The sequence below is a fragment of the Rhinolophus hipposideros genome (genome assembly GCF_964194185.1).
Source record: "Rhinolophus hipposideros genome assembly, chromosome: 7".
Lineage (NCBI taxonomy): Eukaryota > Metazoa > Chordata > Mammalia > Chiroptera > Rhinolophidae > Rhinolophus > Rhinolophus hipposideros.
The window spans coordinates 4,393,952-4,410,877 of NC_138053.1; positions in this window are offsets into that span (position 1 = coordinate 4,393,952).

Consider the following 16,926-nt stretch of genomic DNA (forward strand, 5'->3'; position numbering starts at 1 on the left):
GTGACTCTGCTGGCTTGCAGTGTTGATCCCTTTAGTTGAGATCAGCTTGTTCTTTTCTCAAAGCCAACTTATTTGCACAAAAGCACGAAGGAGCCCAAATATTGTTGAATATTTGACATTCACAGGCAACATGCCACAGTAACCAAAAACACTTGAAACAGACCCAGACTGCAGTGGGGTGGGGTGGGGTGGGGGGTAGGATGGGACTGGGTCAGGGAAGGAGAGGACTGGAAGAGGAAGCCCAGCAGATTGTGGGCTAGCAACGGTATCATTCAGGCACTTCTCACAAGCTGGAGGAACCCCAGCTGGTTAGGTCAGAGAAACACTAGCCAGCATGGCCATTGTTCTCATTTGCCAAGGGTAACTGCCTTGGGCAATAGAGTTTGCAAAACCCCAAACAAACGAGCTATTGATAGAGATGAACCTCTGGGTAAGGGCAAGGATGGTAATAACCTAGTTCGACAGGTAGTGTCTTGGAGTTGGGGTCCATGGTTACAGCTCAATCACACCAAGCGCATGTTTCTGGACCTTGAATTTCTCCTCATGGAAGGCGCACAGCTGGGGCGGTTTCCCTACATGAAGGGCAGGGAAAAGGAATGCTTGGCTGGGCCAGAAAGCACGGAGAAGGGCAAAGTCCACTCGGGATCAGAATTTGGGATCTTAGCTTGCTGAGCGTTTTTATTGAAGCCAGTTATAAACGTTTTTCTTCCTGCTGTAACACAAGGGGATACATGGACCATATTTTCTTGTTAATTGTGGACAGAGAGGTATAAATTTACTGAATGGAAATATAATGCTTGTGGAATGAATTGAATTGGGTTGTCAGATTACATTCAAGAAAGTGTTCTTTAGTGGGGAGCAGGTACATAAGGCCAAAGTTCTTGGCTAGAAAGGCGAAAACACAGAGGAGTCAGAGATGCCAGGTGTATGTTACTGCTGTGGCTGGCAGTTGCAGAAGCCAGACAGGTGAAATAGCTCATGTGCTGGGGGGAGAGAAATGCAGTTTAGAAACACATTGCTGTTATGATGACGCCTCAAACCTATGAGAGAGTGAAAGAATAAAGAACGGTGTTGGTATAATTTGTTTAATTTTGCATATTTTACACAGGAAATAAGAGTACCTTGAGTAACTCTGAGAAACACATGCAGGAGTTGTTTCGTCTAACTAGGTATACTCCAGTTATTTTTCCTCTTCGGAGTGGGAAGGAAGTAGTACATCTAAAATTAAAGTCACAAAATATCCGAGTGAGAAGTTCAGGGCCCCAGAATCTTCATTTTGGACAGGCACTCTGGGAACTGCCCTAGAATTATGGTCAAATACCTGCAACTGGCAGACAACCCACTCATGGGGCAATGGTAGCAGTGCCCCCTTCCATCTGATGGAAGGAGTGGGCAGCCAGGGTCTCCTGGTGAACAGCTGACTGGAGAGGACCCTTTCCCATTTTGCAGTGGCTCTTTGGATCTAGGCCGAAGCTTCCAGCTTCTAGAGGGATCTGTCAGAAATAGACACTGGCAGAGTTGAGAGTTTGCAGCCAGCTGGAGATCAGCTTCACATTAGGTAACACATTACACACATCTCTTTCAGGCTGCGTTACTGAGTGGATTGAGTGGTAGGGAGAAGTGCCAGGCAGAGGGACCAGGAGGCCACTCTGGGCCAGTGGAGAGGTGAGTGCAAGCTATGGTCTGACTCAGAACGCCTTGGCGGTCTGCCTTGCCTCGTCGGGGACGGACTTCACATTCTAGTGGTGCAGCTAGACACTGCACAGGAAACGTGGGTAGTGGTAATTCCAGACCGCAGTAAAGGGAAAGGAGAACCCGAAGGTGTGTGGTGGTAGAGACGGGGGATGGGGGACAGGGGAGGGCAACGCTAGCTGGGAGCCCAGGACTGGCCAGCACAGATGGCATTCCGAACAGATGCCCGAACAAGAGGAATTCTAGTGCTTCACTTGCCTTGGGTCTGTGGAGAGATTTCTGTCAGTAATCCCCATCCACTATTAAGCATTACTGTATTTCCTGGAAAATAACACGTACCCCCAAAATAAGCCCCAGTTAAGATCGTCAGCCAGACGGACACATTTAGTATGATGATGTTCCAGAAGAAGATGACATGACTGTATTTGAATAAACGTAGATTGTTGTACATGAAAAAATAAGACGTCCCCTGAAAATACGCCCTAATGCATCTTTTGGAACAAAAATTAATGTAAGACCTGGTCTTATTTTTGGGGAAACACAGTAGCTCTGACCTTGTGAAAAGCACATGGACGCGTGTCAGTGTGGAGTAAGTTCCCCTGATGATGAGAAGCAACAGTGGGGTTGACCTGCTTCACCAAGCAGAAAGGGGGGAGAGTCATTGGATGTCAGGCAAAACTTGGTCCTGCTGCAGATTTGGGAAAATCCAGAGGAAGGGAGAGATGGGGCAGCGCTGAGAAAAGCAGAGCGTATTAGAATCACAGTCAGACACCTCGGTTTACAATTTCAGCTCTGCCACTTGCTAGCCTTCTACCCTTGGGAAAATTAAAGGACATCCCGGAACCTCAGTTCTCTCTGTTTTAAAATAGGCATAATACAAAGCTCAGAGAGCTTTGCTCATGGTTCAGGGGGAGGACATGTGCAAGATGCTTGGCAGAGTGATTAGCCTGTAGTAGTTGCAGAGTATGTGTCCTCTCCTCCCTCCCTCCTTTCTTTCTCTCTCCCTCCTCCCTCCCTTCCTTCCTCCTTCCTTCCTCCTCCCTCCTTTCCTCTCTCTTTCTTCCCTCCCTCTCTTCCACCTCCCTCCCTCCCCCTTCCTTCCTTTCCTCTCTCCTCCCTCCCTCCTTTACTTTCTCCCTCCCTCTCTCCCTCCATCCCTCCCTCCTTCCCCCTTTCCTCCCTCCTTCCTCCCTCCCTCACCAGCCTGCCCAGGAAACACTGACAACAGAAGAGAGTTAGTTGCTCATGGCTTCAGGTTGGAGATGGATGAGCCAACACCTACCCTCTGCCCATGTTTGGAGGTCTGTTAGGAGAAATCTGCTGAAGGTGGGAAAGCAGGGTGACTTTGCTTGTGCTTGTCTCTGAAAGAGAAAAGGCATTCTTTTGATTCTGTCTTCTGTCTCCTTTAAAAAGCACACAGCACTGCACAGCTGAAACCAGTCTTGTTTGATCCCCTCCTTTTTCTTTCTCTAGCTGCCTTTGGGCGGCCTTATTTGGGATCTCAACAGAGGGCAGGAGGAAAAGCTTCTGGGGGGTGGTGGCGGGGGCTGGTGAAGTGACCCTCCTTTACAAGGCAGAACTGGAGTGAGTAGTTCTTGGCTCACCAGCTGTGTAGACCAGTGTGCTTAGCTGTTTTTGGCAGCTAGTTCCTGGTTTACTTGGCCCCAGCGGGATCTCTTGATTTCAGCTAAGAAGGGCTGTTACCTTCTCATTCTGGGAGAGTGGGTGCATACATATTCGTCTTAGAAATAGTATTTATTGAACACCTACTCTGTGCTCAGCTCTATACAAAGTAAACCTTAGGGGGGAACCAGATGTGTGAAAGTCTAGAATTGTGAGCATGAGAGCAGTTGGAGAGCTTTAAAGAGAGGAGGCAGGACTCTTTTAAATTGCTAGAAGGTCTAGTTCACCACTTATTGGACAACTATGATGTGGATGAGATGTGGTTTCAGCTCCCAAGGAGCTTGTCTGTGAGTGGGAGAGAGATGAGTAAGAAATTACAATGTAACAGGACAGGTTATATAATGGAAAAGAAAGACGGTTCTATGGGAGCACAGAGCGGAGCGTGACTGAGTAAGGCTGGAGGAGGAAGCAGGGGGCATTAGGGCCTGGGGAGCGGGTGACACAGGCAGAGGGTGCCATGGAGAGGCTCCCAGGCAGAGCTGAGAGAGCCAAGGTATTTAGCAACTTGGCCCCTTATTGGGCCAGACATTCACTTGATTGATGGAGTGGGGGTAGACGGGTAGGGACAGCACTTGAGGGCTTGGGCTAGCGGCTATTTACTAACTTATTCAAAAGGCTTTCAGTATTTAACAACTGATTCTGTCCTACTGGTCTGTATTGGTGGAATGTCAGTCCACGCTGAGGTGAGAGAGAAATGGCCTCATGGAAAAAGTGGTGATGGTTTGGGATGGCTGAACTGCTGGCTGTGCCAGGAGGAGAGATATAGGAGATGAGGTTGGAAAGGTAAGTGGGGGCCAGAAGATGAAAAGCCTTTTATACTCATTTTAGAGCTTGGGCCTTAATGCAAAGCTGGGGGAGCTGTTGAAAGGTCTTCAGACACCAGAGGGGATTATAATTGGATGAACGGTTCTGCAGCTTGGGACAAGGTAGATTGAGGGGTGGTGACACATCAGGGAGCTTTTCCAGGAATCCTTGAGAGCAATAAAAGAGTTTGTATTAAGGAAGTGAGGAGGAAGAGGGGCCTGGGTTTAAGATACGTTCCAAAGGTCAAATCCTAGCCCTGGTGATTGGATGAGCCAGGTGAGGGAAGGGAGGATTTCGGGTGACTCTGGATTTTGGCATGAGTGAAAGGTGGTACCTGGCAACGGAATCCAGAAAAAGAGGCTGAGGGTAGCAGAGGGGTGCCCATTTGAAGAGGGGGAGGGCAGAGTAAGGGGGGACTCTGCGTGAGCATCCCAGGCTCAGAGTCCCGTGGTGTGGATGGTGTGTATAGAAGATCCTGTTGAAGCCAGAATGATGTGAGTAGAGGAAAGAAGTGGAATATTGGTTAAATGTGTAGCTAGTTTCATCCCTGTCTGGGAGTCAGCAGGAAGGGTTTGGACTTGATGGCACCAAGAAGTGACAGGGTGAAAGCGGTGTTAAGACTAGACCAGTGTTAATATTAGGCTGGCAGCTGAGTGGGGGTCTGGTTGGAGGAAAGGATACTGGAGAGCAAAGACACCAGTGGAAGGCTTGGGTGAGGTCCACTGAGCTCTAGGGATGTGGGGATCGTGGAGATGCTGTGTAGGGGGGTCAGAGGCTGCTGAAAGGAGCGAGGGGAGCATCAGCAGGATACCCTCATTTCGCTACTTTTTGCTGTTTTATATTTGGGATTTGGTGAAATATTTCATTTGACCTGAGAGTTCTGCTGCTAACATAAAATTGGAAAAACCACTGCACTAGGCAAAGAGTGAAGGGCTATGAGGCAAGCATGGAGACTACCTGGAGAAATAGTGTGGGAATTTGACTGTGTGGGTGGAGGGTGTGTTTGATAGAAGAAAGGAGGTGAAATGCATTTCTCTGAGGGATTTTAAAAATTGTACTTTGGGTATGAAGCTCCAAGGTACAAAAGAGCAATATGAGACTTGGTTATAACCTCTCATTTTCTCATTTCACATATATTCATTTCGTGCCCTATGTTATGCACTGTGGAGTGTACAAAGACCCAGCCCCTTCTCTGAAAGACCTTATAGTTTATAAATACAGAAACAGCTACAACAAAAACACTAGTTAAGTGTGATAAGTACTAATCTAGTTAAGGGCACAGCGGCCCAAGTTAGAGATGAGCTGTGTCATCTCAACAACCTGCCAACCTGAGAATGGCTGTCTAGTAGGGTAGGCTGAAAGTTCCAGAAACAGAACTTTCTACGAGGGTCCCATGGAACAGCAGTAACACTGTTGACAGAATTTCCAGCCTGTTATAGAAGGAGAAAGAAAGGCCTAAAAGGGTAGGACCAGGGGTCAAGTGCGTAAACTGATGAGAAAACAAGAACCAAGAAGAGAAGGACGTCTGTCTGTCAAGACAACATGGTGGGACAGGGAGAAGGCAAGACTAAGGGTTAGGAGAGCAGGGTGGGATCCAGGTGAGCTGGGTATACTGGAGGAATCACTTCACTGTCTTGGTTTCCCTCATTGTAACAAGGGAGTTGGCCTGGGTCCTTGAGTGGTGCTGCCTTTCTTCCAGAGTCCATGGCGGATGTAATAAATTTGATCACTGAATTTTTTCCCCTTTGGCTCCAAAGCAGTCTCATTTCTGCCAGCACCCCAGGCAGCTACTGCTTCTCAGATGGTGTATATGTGTGTAATAAAAGCAATTTGTGAGCACCGGGCTAGCTAATCCAAAAGGGCTCTTTCATAACTGACATTTGAGGGTTCTATAACTTGCCAACAACTATGGACTAATGTGGTCAATATGTTCACGTGCCCTGGATGCCATTTTTCCCCCTTCTCTCTGTGACTGGGGAAATGTGAAACATCCATCCAAGTTTTAAACTCAAGTGCCAGCAGAGCACACACCTAAAGCTTTAGGAACCTTTTGAGCCTTGAGGTCAAGTTTTATGAATTTACTGCATCCGCCTGCACAGAGAGAGCTAATGAATGTCTTCCTATTTATGAAATATCTAACAGGGTTTCCCCCTGCTTTATTGAAATATAATTGATATATAAATTGTGTAAGTTTAAGGTATACAACGTGATGACTTGATACACTTACATATTGTGAAATGATTCCCACAGTAGCAAAGATATGGAAACAACCTATTAGGTCGACAAGTTCGCGAGCTCAACCAGAAAAAGTTCTACATACCTCATTGCTAAATATCACTACGGTCACCTTCGAAGTCCTCCCCTTGGGAAGCTATGAACTGATGCCAGCACTTAGTCCACCCTACATAGCAATGTTGGAACTCTTTTTCTGGAATGGCCATAAGAGCTGTCATCTATTACCCTCGATATCCTGAATGTCATCAAAATGTCTTCCTTTCAATATTTCCTTTATCTTTGGGTAAAGTAAGAAGTCATTGGGGGCCAGATCAGGTGAGTAGGGAGGGTGTTCCAATACAGTTATTTGTTTACTGGCTAAAAACTCCCTCACAGACAGTGCCGTGTGAGCTGGTGCATTGTCGTGATGCAAGAGCCACGAATTGTTGGCAAAATGTTCAGGTCGTCTTTTTCACACAGCCTTTTCAGCACTTCCAAATGGTAAACTTGGTTAATTGTTTGTCCAATTGGTACAAATTCATAATGAATAATCCCTCTGATATCAAAAAAGGTTAGCAACAGGGTTTCCTAGATTGAGAACTATAATTTTTTATTGAGGTAAAATTGGTATAGAACATACTAGTTTCAGGTGTACAACATAATAATTCGGTATTTGTATAATGTACCAATGATCACCACAGTTAAGTCTAGTTAATATTTGACACCGCACAATTGACCCTCTATCCATTTTTCCCATCCCAGCTCCCTTCCTGTACGATAACCATCAATCTGTTTTCTGTATCTATGAGATTTTTTGTTTTGTTCGTTTGTTTATTTTGGTTTTTTAAATTCCACACATAAATAAAACCATGTGATATTTGTGTTCCTCTGTCCATCCATGTTGTCGCCAATGGCAAGATTTTCTCCTTTTTTATGTCGAACACACACATACACACAGAGGGAGCCAAAAAATGTATACATATTTTAAGAAAGAAAAAAAGCTGTATTAAAATTGTAATACTCAATATATACCAATAACAAAAGATGAATACAAATCACATTTGACTTCTGCAATTACAAGAGGTGCTCAAAGTGGTTACCACCAGCGTAATTTTAATAGTTTTTTCCTTTCTTAAAATGTGTACACATTTTTTGGCACTATATATATATATACATATGTATATATACATATGTATATATATATATAGCAATGAACATACGGGTGCATATTCCTTTCTGAATTAGTGTTTTTATTTTCTTCAGATAAATACCCAGAAGTTGGGTTATATGGTAATTCCATTCTTAATTTTTTGAGGAACCTCTCTAATGCTTTCGATAGTGGCTGCACCAATTTACATTCCTACCAACAGTGTATGAGGGTTCCCTTTCCCCACAGCCTCTCCAACTCTTCTTATTTCTTGTCTTTTTGATAGATGCCATTCTAACATGAGTGAGGTGGTATCTCATTGTGGTTCTGATTTGCATTTTCCTGATAATTAGTGATGTTGAACATTTTTTCATGTGCCTGTTGTCCATTTGTTTGTCCTCTTTGGAAAAATATCTATTGGATCCTTTGCTCATTTTTAAATCAGATTGTTTGTTGTTTTACTGTTGAGTTTTTTGAGTTTTTATGTTAACCCCTTATTGGATATACGATTTAAAGATATTTTCTCCCATTTAGTAGGTTGCCTTTTCATTTTGTTGATGACTTCCTTCGCTGGATAGAGCTTTTTAATTTGGCATAGTCCCACTTGTTTATTTTTGCTTCTGTTGCCTTTGCTTTTGAGGTCAGATCTAAAGGTTCAGTGAGTGCCAAGACCTATGTCAAGGAGCTTATTGCCTATGTTCTTTTTTCTAGGAATTTTATGGTTTTAGGACTTATATTCAAATCTGTAATATTGGTCCAGTTTCATTGTTTTGCATGTGGCTGTCCCGTTTTCCCAACACAACTTATTGACGAGACTGTCCTTTTCCCGTTGTATATTTTGGCTCCTTTGTCATAAATAAATTGATCACACATGTATGGGTTTATTTATGAGCTCTGTATTCTATATTCTATATATCTGTTTTTATGCCAATTCCATACCGTTTTGATTACTGTAGTTTTGCAATAGTTTGAAATCAGGGAGCACAACACCTTCATCTTTGTTCTTTTTTCTCAAAACTCCTTTGGCTATGTGTTTGTGTATTTATGTATTTATTTTGTAATTCTGCAGAAATTTTAGAATTATTTTTTCTAGTTCTCTGAAAAATGCCATTGGAATTTTGATACAGATTGCATTAAATCTGTAGATTGCTTTGGGTAATGTGGACATTCTAGCAATGTTAATTCTTCCAATCCATGAGCACAGAATATATTTCCACTTATTTTGTCTTCTTTAATTTCTTTCATCAATGTTTTATAGGTTTCAGTGTATAGGTCTTTCATCTACTTTGTTAAATTTATTCCTAGGTATTTTATTCTTTTTGATATAAATGTAAGTGAGATTCTTTTCTTAAATTCTCTTTGTGATAGTTTCTTATTAGTGCATAGAAACACAACAGATTTCTGTATATTTATTTATTAGTTATAACAGTTTTTTGGTAGAGCCTTTAGCGTTTTCTATATAGTATCATGTTGTCTGGAAACAGTGAGGTTTTTTTTTTTTTCCTCCAATTTGGATGCCTTTCATATCTTTGTCTTCCCTGATTGCTGTGGCCAGGACTTGCAATATTACATTAAGTAAAAGTGGCAAGAGTGGGCATTCTTGTCTTGTTCCTGATCTCAGAGGAGAAACTTCCAACTTTTCACCACTGATGTTAGCTGTGGATATCTCATATGTGGCCTTTAGTATGTTGAGGTATGTTTCCTCTTTATTTACCCACTTCGTTGAGCATTTTTATTATAAACAGGTGTTGAATTTTGTCAAATGGTTTTTCTGCATCTATTGAGATGATCACATGATTCTTCTACTTCATTTTATTAATGTGATATATCATGTAGATTGATTTGTGGATATTGAACCATCTTGAATCCCTGGAATAAATCACACTTGTTCATGGTGTATAATCCTTTAAATGTGTTGTTGAATTCAGTTGGCTAATTTTGTTGAGGATTTTTACACCTATTTTTATCAGAGATATTGGCCTGTAATTTTCTTTTGTTGTGGTGTCTTTGTTTGGTTTTGGTATCAGTGTAACTCTGGTCTTGTAAAATAAGTTTGGAAGTCTTTATTTCTCTTCAATAGTTTGGAATAACTTGAGAAAAATAGGTATTAAATCTTCTTTGAATGTTTGATAGAATTCACCAGTGAAGTGGTGGTTCTGGACTTTTGTTTTTTGGCAGATTTTTGATTATTGATTCAATTCTTTATTAGTAATCAGTTTATTCACACTTTCTATTTCTTTATGAATCAGTATTGGAAGATTGCATGTTTCTAGTAATTTGTTGATTTCTTCTAGGTTGTCCAATTTGTTGATGTAAAATTGTTCATAATAGTTTCTTATGTTCCTCTGTATTTCTGTGGTCTCAGTTGTAACTTCTCTTTCATTTCTGGTTTTATTTGTTTAAGCCCCTCTCTTTCTTTCTTGGTGAATCTAGCTTAAGGTTATCAATTTTGCTTATTTTTGAAAAAGATAGTTCTTAGTTTTATTGATCTTTTCTATTATTTTTTGGTCTCTTATTTACTTTTGGTCTTATCTTAATTATTTTATTCCTTCTACTAATTTTGGGCTTCATTTGTTTCTCTAGTTCCTTTAGGTCTAAATTTAGATTGTTTATTTAAGACTTTTCTTGTTTCTTAAAGTAGGCCAATATCATTATGAACTTCCCTCTGAGAACTGCTTTTGCTACATCTTATAGATTTTGGATTATTGTACAGTCATGTGCTGCTTAACAATCAGGATATGTTCTGAGAAGTGTATCATTAGGCGATTTCATCATTGTGTGAACACCGCAGCATGTACTTACACAAATCTGTATGGTACAGCCTGTTATACATCTAGGCTATATGATACAGGCGATCAGTCCTAGGCTGCAGATATACAGCATGTCAATGTACTGAATACTCTAGGCAATTGTAACACAATGGTAAGTATTTGTGTATCTAAACGTAGAGAAAGTACAGTAAAAATATGGTATAAAATATAAAAAACGGTATACCAGAGTAGGGCACTTACCATAAATGGAATTTATAGGAACAGAAGTTGCTCTGACAGAGTCAGTGAGTGAGTGATGAGTGAATGTGAAGGACATTACTGTACATTACTGTAGACTTTATAAACTCTGTATACTTAGGCTACCTTAAATTTATAAAGCAACATAAGATTAAATCAAGCAAAGAGGAAAAAATGCAATCAAGAGGCATGATAAATGTGAGATGGATGAGGCTACTGCTAGTGTAACACAGTGTAATGTTTTACAACAAATTTTATTTTTGATAAGTAGAAAGAGTGCACTCTAACAGTAAAAAGTTCAGTATAGTAAATAAGTAAACCAGTTAATACCGTGTTTCCCAAAAAATAAGACAGGGTCTTATATTAATTTTTGCTTCAAAAGATTCATTAGGGCTTATGTTCAGGGGATGTCATCCTGAGAAATCATGCTAGGGCTTATTTTCCGATTAGGTCTTATTTTCGGGGAAACACAGTAGATGTTTATTATCATTATCAAGTATTATGTGCTGTACATAATTGTATCTGCTATACAGGCATGCCTTGTTTTATTATCCTTTGCTTTCTTGCATTTCACAGATGTTGCATTTTTTTTTTAACAAACTGAAGGCAAGACTTTCTCCAGCAAAAAAGATTACGACTCAGTTTATTGTAATACTTGCTTTATTACAGAGGTCTGGACTGAACCCACAATATATCTGAGGCATGCCTGTGCTCTCTTCAATTCTAAATAACCTTGCTAGGTAGAGTATTCTTGATTGGAAGTATTGTTTTCTTTTAGCACTTTGAATATATCATGCCATTCTTGTCTGGCCTGCAAAGTTTCTGCAGAAAATCAACAGATAGTCATGGAATTCCTTTTATGTAACAAGTTGTTTTTCTCTTGCTGCTTTTAAGAGTTTCTCTTCAGCTTTAGGCATTTTAATTGTGTTGCGTCTTGGTTTGAATCTCTTTGGGTTTGTCTTATTTGGAACTATCTATGCTTTCTGCACCTGGATATCTGTTTCCTTCCTCAGGTTAGGGAAATTTTCAGCCATTATTTCTTCAAATAAGTTTTTTCCCCCTTTCTCTTTTTTTTCTCCTTTTGATATCTCTATACAGTAGTTTCTCTTTATCCTGGGGGATATGTTTCAAGACCCTTCAGTGGATGTCTGAAAGTGCGTGTAGTACCGAACCTTATATATACTGTTTTTTCCCCAAACACACATATCTTTTTAATTAAAAGAAGCAGTTTACGGATTCTCTTTGGCATATCCAAATTGCTAACATCATTACTCTCATGTTTTGGGGCTGTTATTAAGTAAAATAAGGCTTACTTGAACACAAGCATTGTGGTACTATGACAATTTGTCTAATAACCGAGACAGATACTAAGTGACTAACGGGTGGGAAGTGTAAACCATGTGGATATGTTGGACAAAGGGATGATTCATGTCCCAGTGTGACATAGTGGGATGGTGGGATTTCATCACACTACTGAGAGTAATGCACAATTTAAAACTAATAAATTGTTTATTTCTAGAATTTTTAATTTAATGTTTTCTGACTGCAGTTGACTGCTGGGAACTGAAACCATATAAAGTGAAATCACGATGTGTGTGTGGGGGGGAACTACTGTAATGTGTATGTTATTCTGCTTGACGTTGTCCTGTAGGTCCCTTACACTATTTTCACTTTTTAAAATTCCTTTTTTTTATTGTTGCTGCTCTGTATGAATGAGTGTTACTGCTCTGTCTTCCAAGTTGCTGATCTGTTCTTTGCTTCATGTAGTCTGCTGTTGAACTCCTCTAGTGTATTTTTCAGTTTAGTTGTTGTATTTTTCAGCTCTATGACTTCTGTTGGGTACTTTCTTATACTTTCTTTCTCTTTGTTAAAGTTTTCATTGTGTTCATCTATTCCCCTCCTTAGTTCAGTGAATAAGCATGCTTATGCCAATTACTTTAAACTCTTTATCAGGTAGATTACTTACCTTTATTTCATTAAGTTAGTTTTCTGAGGTTTTAAATTTTTTTTAATTTTTTCCCCATTTGGAACATATATCTGTTTCCTCATTTTGCTTGATTATCTGTGTTGTTTCTGTGCATGACGTTAAACAGCTACTTTTGCCAGCCTTGAAGGAGTGGCCTTGTGGGGAAGATGAAATTTATCATTCAACCTTGTCCTGGCTCTTAGTTGTCTCTTGAACCTTTGTGATTGTCTAAGTTGCCTGAATTATTCTTGATATGTCCCAGTTGTTGAGGGTGTGCCAAGACCTGTCAGTGTTCCAAAGGCAGTGATCTCAATCAGCACCTAGTTTCAAGCTGATTGGAAGCCAGATCCTCAGGCAGCAGTTTCAAAACTATACAAACATATGCAGTCTTGGGCTGCAATTGTAAACCCTGCTGGCATCCTTGGGGGAACTTGAAGTGTCGCCTGGGTGACAGTTGCAGAAATAGAGGCTTTAGATGAGTATATGAGCTCCTTTCTGGGAGGTATGAGTGGGCTGTGATGAGGCCAAGGGAGGGTGCAAGATGGTGTAGCCCTCCCTGTATTCTCTGAGAGTGTCTCTGTAGCCTCTAGCTATGTGGCAGTCCTGAGGCCTGCACCTCAGGTGGAAGCTCCGACATGAGTAAGTATGCTTTTTCTCACAGGCAGATAGGTTGTGTTTCCATCTGCTGTCTGTGCAGTGGCCTGGGTGTGATATTCTGCCTAGAACTGTCTTTCCAATTGTTATAGTCTAGTGGGGTCCAGGAATGCCAGCCTTTCTGGCCACCAGGGCCAGACTATCAAAGGTCGTTCCCTGTGAGGACTACGCTTGCCCACTTGCTTTACTGAGGCTGTGGGAGAGTGGTGATGATGGGGCATGTCCACGGCTTTAGCAGCACACGGGAGGCAGGACCTACCATGGCTTTAGAGAAGCTGTGTTTGTATGCACTGCGTGTACTAGCACGGCTGAGGGAGAGTGCAAACATGGTGTTTGCCAGCACCTCTGCCCCTGAAGAAATTCCAACTGGTCCCTGCCCCTCTGGAAGATGCTTTAAGATTTGCAAATGAACCTCCTTCATGTACAATCCAGGCCCCTCTCAAACTGTTGCCTTTGTGCTGGATCCCAGGATGAGTAAGTTCACACATAAGCCCCTCAGAAGGAGTATCTTAAGATCCCACAGCCCTCTGGGCCCCGAGATGTAAGCCTCTTTGGTTTCCAAAGCCAGATATTTGGGGGAAGGTCTCTCTAGTGCAGGTCCCAAGGGTTAGGGTGCTTGATCTCAGGTACAAACCTCTCATTCCTCAGGGAGAAATTCCAGACCTATTGTGGGTTACTGTACCGGGGGTGAGGTTTTAGGCAAGACCATGTCTCTGCCTCTTATACTCATTTTGATGTGTGCCTTTTGTCCCCTGTTGTACAGAAAGTTGTTTGGCTATTTTTCAATTCTTTTTCTGCAAGAATTATTACATATGTAGCTGTAGATTTCATATGTTCTTGGGAGGAAGTGAGTTCAGGGTCTTCCTAAGCTGCCATCTTGGACTCTCCCCGCCCTCCCCTCCCGACCTAGGATATTTTTACTAATAATATCTACTTTATAATGACAGTTCAAGACTGAAGATACAAGACCATTAGAACAAACATAACTACTCTTAATGTATTAGAAAAGAGTTTATGCTGTTTCCTAAATATTTTCAGATTGACTTAGGTGTTTTGAAATAGTAATTTTTCAGCTATTAAAAAAGAAGAGCAAGGAAACTAAAAAATCTGGTTACATATAAATTTTTAAACTGCTTTTTCTATTTCTATAAAAAATACCATTGGAAGCTTGATAGGGATTGCATTGAATCTGTCGATGGCTTTGTGTGCTATGGACATTTGAGCAATATTAATTCTTCTGGTCCATGAACACAGGATATATTACTATTTGTTTGTCTCTCCTTTAATTTCTTTCATCAAAGTCTTATACTTTCATTGTATAGATCTTTCACTTTCTTGGTTAAATTTATTCCTAAGTATTTTATTGTTTTTGATGCTATTTTGAATGGGATTCTTTTCTTTATTTTTTTTTTTCAGATATTTTGCTGTTAGTGTATAGAAAAATAATGAATTTTTGATTTTGTATCTTGCAAGTTAACTGAACTGATTGACAGTCTAACAGTTTTTGTGTGTGGAATCTTTAGGATTTTATATATATAAGATCATATCATCTGCAAAGAAAAATAATTTTACTCCTGACTTTCCTATTCTTGCCTAATTATTCTGGCGAGGACTTCTAGTACTATGTTGAATAAGTGGTGAGGGTGGGCTCCCTTGTCTTCTTCCTGACATCAGAAGAAAAGCTTTCGACCTTTCACCATTGAGTATGATGTTAGCTGTGGGCTTGTCATATGTAGCCTTTATTATGTTGAGGCATGTTTCTTCTAGACCCAATTTGCTGAGAGTTTTTCTTCATGAAAAGATGTATTTTGTGAAATGCTTTTCTTGCATCTATTGAGATGATTATATGATATTTAATCTTTTATTCTGTTAATGTGACATATCACAGTTATAGATTTGTGTATGTTGAACCATCCTTGCATCCGAAGGATAAATCCTACTTTATCATCGTGTATGATCATTTTAATGTGCTATTGGATTTGTTTACTAACATCGTGTTGAGGAGTTTTATGTCTATATTTACTAGGGATATTGGCGTGTAGTTTTCTTTTCTTGTAGTGTCATTGTATGGCTTGGTTATCAGGGTAATGCTAGCCTTGTAAAATGAGTTTGAAAGTGTTTCCTCTTCTTCAATTTTTTGTTGGAGTTTGAGAAGGATTGTTGTTAATTCTTTAAATATTTGGTAGAATTTACCAGGGAAACCATCTGGTCCTGGGCCTTTCTTTTTTGGGAGGTTTTTGATTACTAATTCAATCTCTTTACTCATTATTGGTCTGTTCAGATCTTCATGATTCAGTTTTGGTAGGTTGTATGTTTCTAGAAATTTGTCCATTTCTTTTAGGTTAGCCAATCTGTTGGTGTAGAACTGTTCATAGTGACCTCTTATGATCCTTTTTATTTCTGTAGTATTAGTTGTCACAGCTCCTCTTTAATTCTGATTTCAGATATTTGAGTCTCCTTTCTTTTTTTCTTTGCTAGACTAGCTAGAGGTCTTTCAATTTTGTTTATCTTTTCTAAAAATCAACTCTTAGTTTTGTTGATCTTTTCCAATTTTTTTTCTGGTCTCCATTTCATTTATTTCTGCCCTGATCTTTGTTATTTCCTTCCTTCTGCTCACTTTGGGCTTACGTTTGTTCTTATTTGAAATTTTTACCACTTGAGTAGCAGTGCAGCAATGATAATCTTATACAAGACAAAGGAACTGGGTTTCTTCCTTCTTGTTATATTACCTTATAAGGTATTAGCAGCGCACATTATAGTAACCTTGGGAACCAGGCTCAATATACTGTAAATGGAAGAGGCCTAAGGGATTTTGGAAGGACTAGCAATAGTGCTTACCATCTGGTGCTAGAGAAAATGACCCTATAGAATACTCCTCCTCTTTGGCTAGTGTAAATGAGAGAAAGGATATGCACATATAGGAAATGGGTGATTCCAAATATGCCCAGACTGGCTTGGCACTTCCTCCCACCTGGTCTAGTCCAGCAGTCCATGGTGCAGTGGGCAAAGCAGTGGCTGATGTAGTGTGTTGTATGTGATTTTCATGGAGCTATATGTAGTCAATTTAAATGAATGTCCTTTCTTCTGAGAATTTGTTCTTTTCAAATTTGATGGGTTTAAATATCCATTATTTCATGAAATGGTGCTAATATGTTTTTGTATTTTTATTGTTGCTTTGGCCCAGGAAAAATTTGGCAATTTTATTTTAGCCCCAAAGATCTTTTTAGGAAAATGTATCGAGTATGAAATCCAAATTCCAGTGAGTCACAGTTTAAGCTCTAGGTATTTATTGAAAACATCAGTGGCTGCGATTTTGGCTCCCAAGACACTTGTGAGGCTGTCCCTCATCTTCCCCTCCCCTCAATTCTAGACCCTCTTTCTCTTTTCTATGCCACGTGTCTTCTTGATTCTGTGCTCTGGCCCTCTGACTGATGTGATCTTTGGACCACATGTTTGGTTCTTGATTCTGCCGTCATCTCTGCACGTGACCTTCAGAGCCACCTTACTTCATGAGCTGACTTCCGACCTACTTTTAGGTCCTAGAACCTCAGCCAAACTCCTATGGTCAAACTCCTCATGAAATCTCAGAAGACAGTTTGTATACACATTTCCTGAGTTGATGTTTTTATGTGTTATTGATTAAATTTCTATTCAGTTAACAGTATCTGGCACGCCTTCCTTGGATACCAGGCATTCCAAGGAGTACTGATGACAGGAAGACTATGTCAGTCTCAGAAAATACTGTACAAAATATGTTT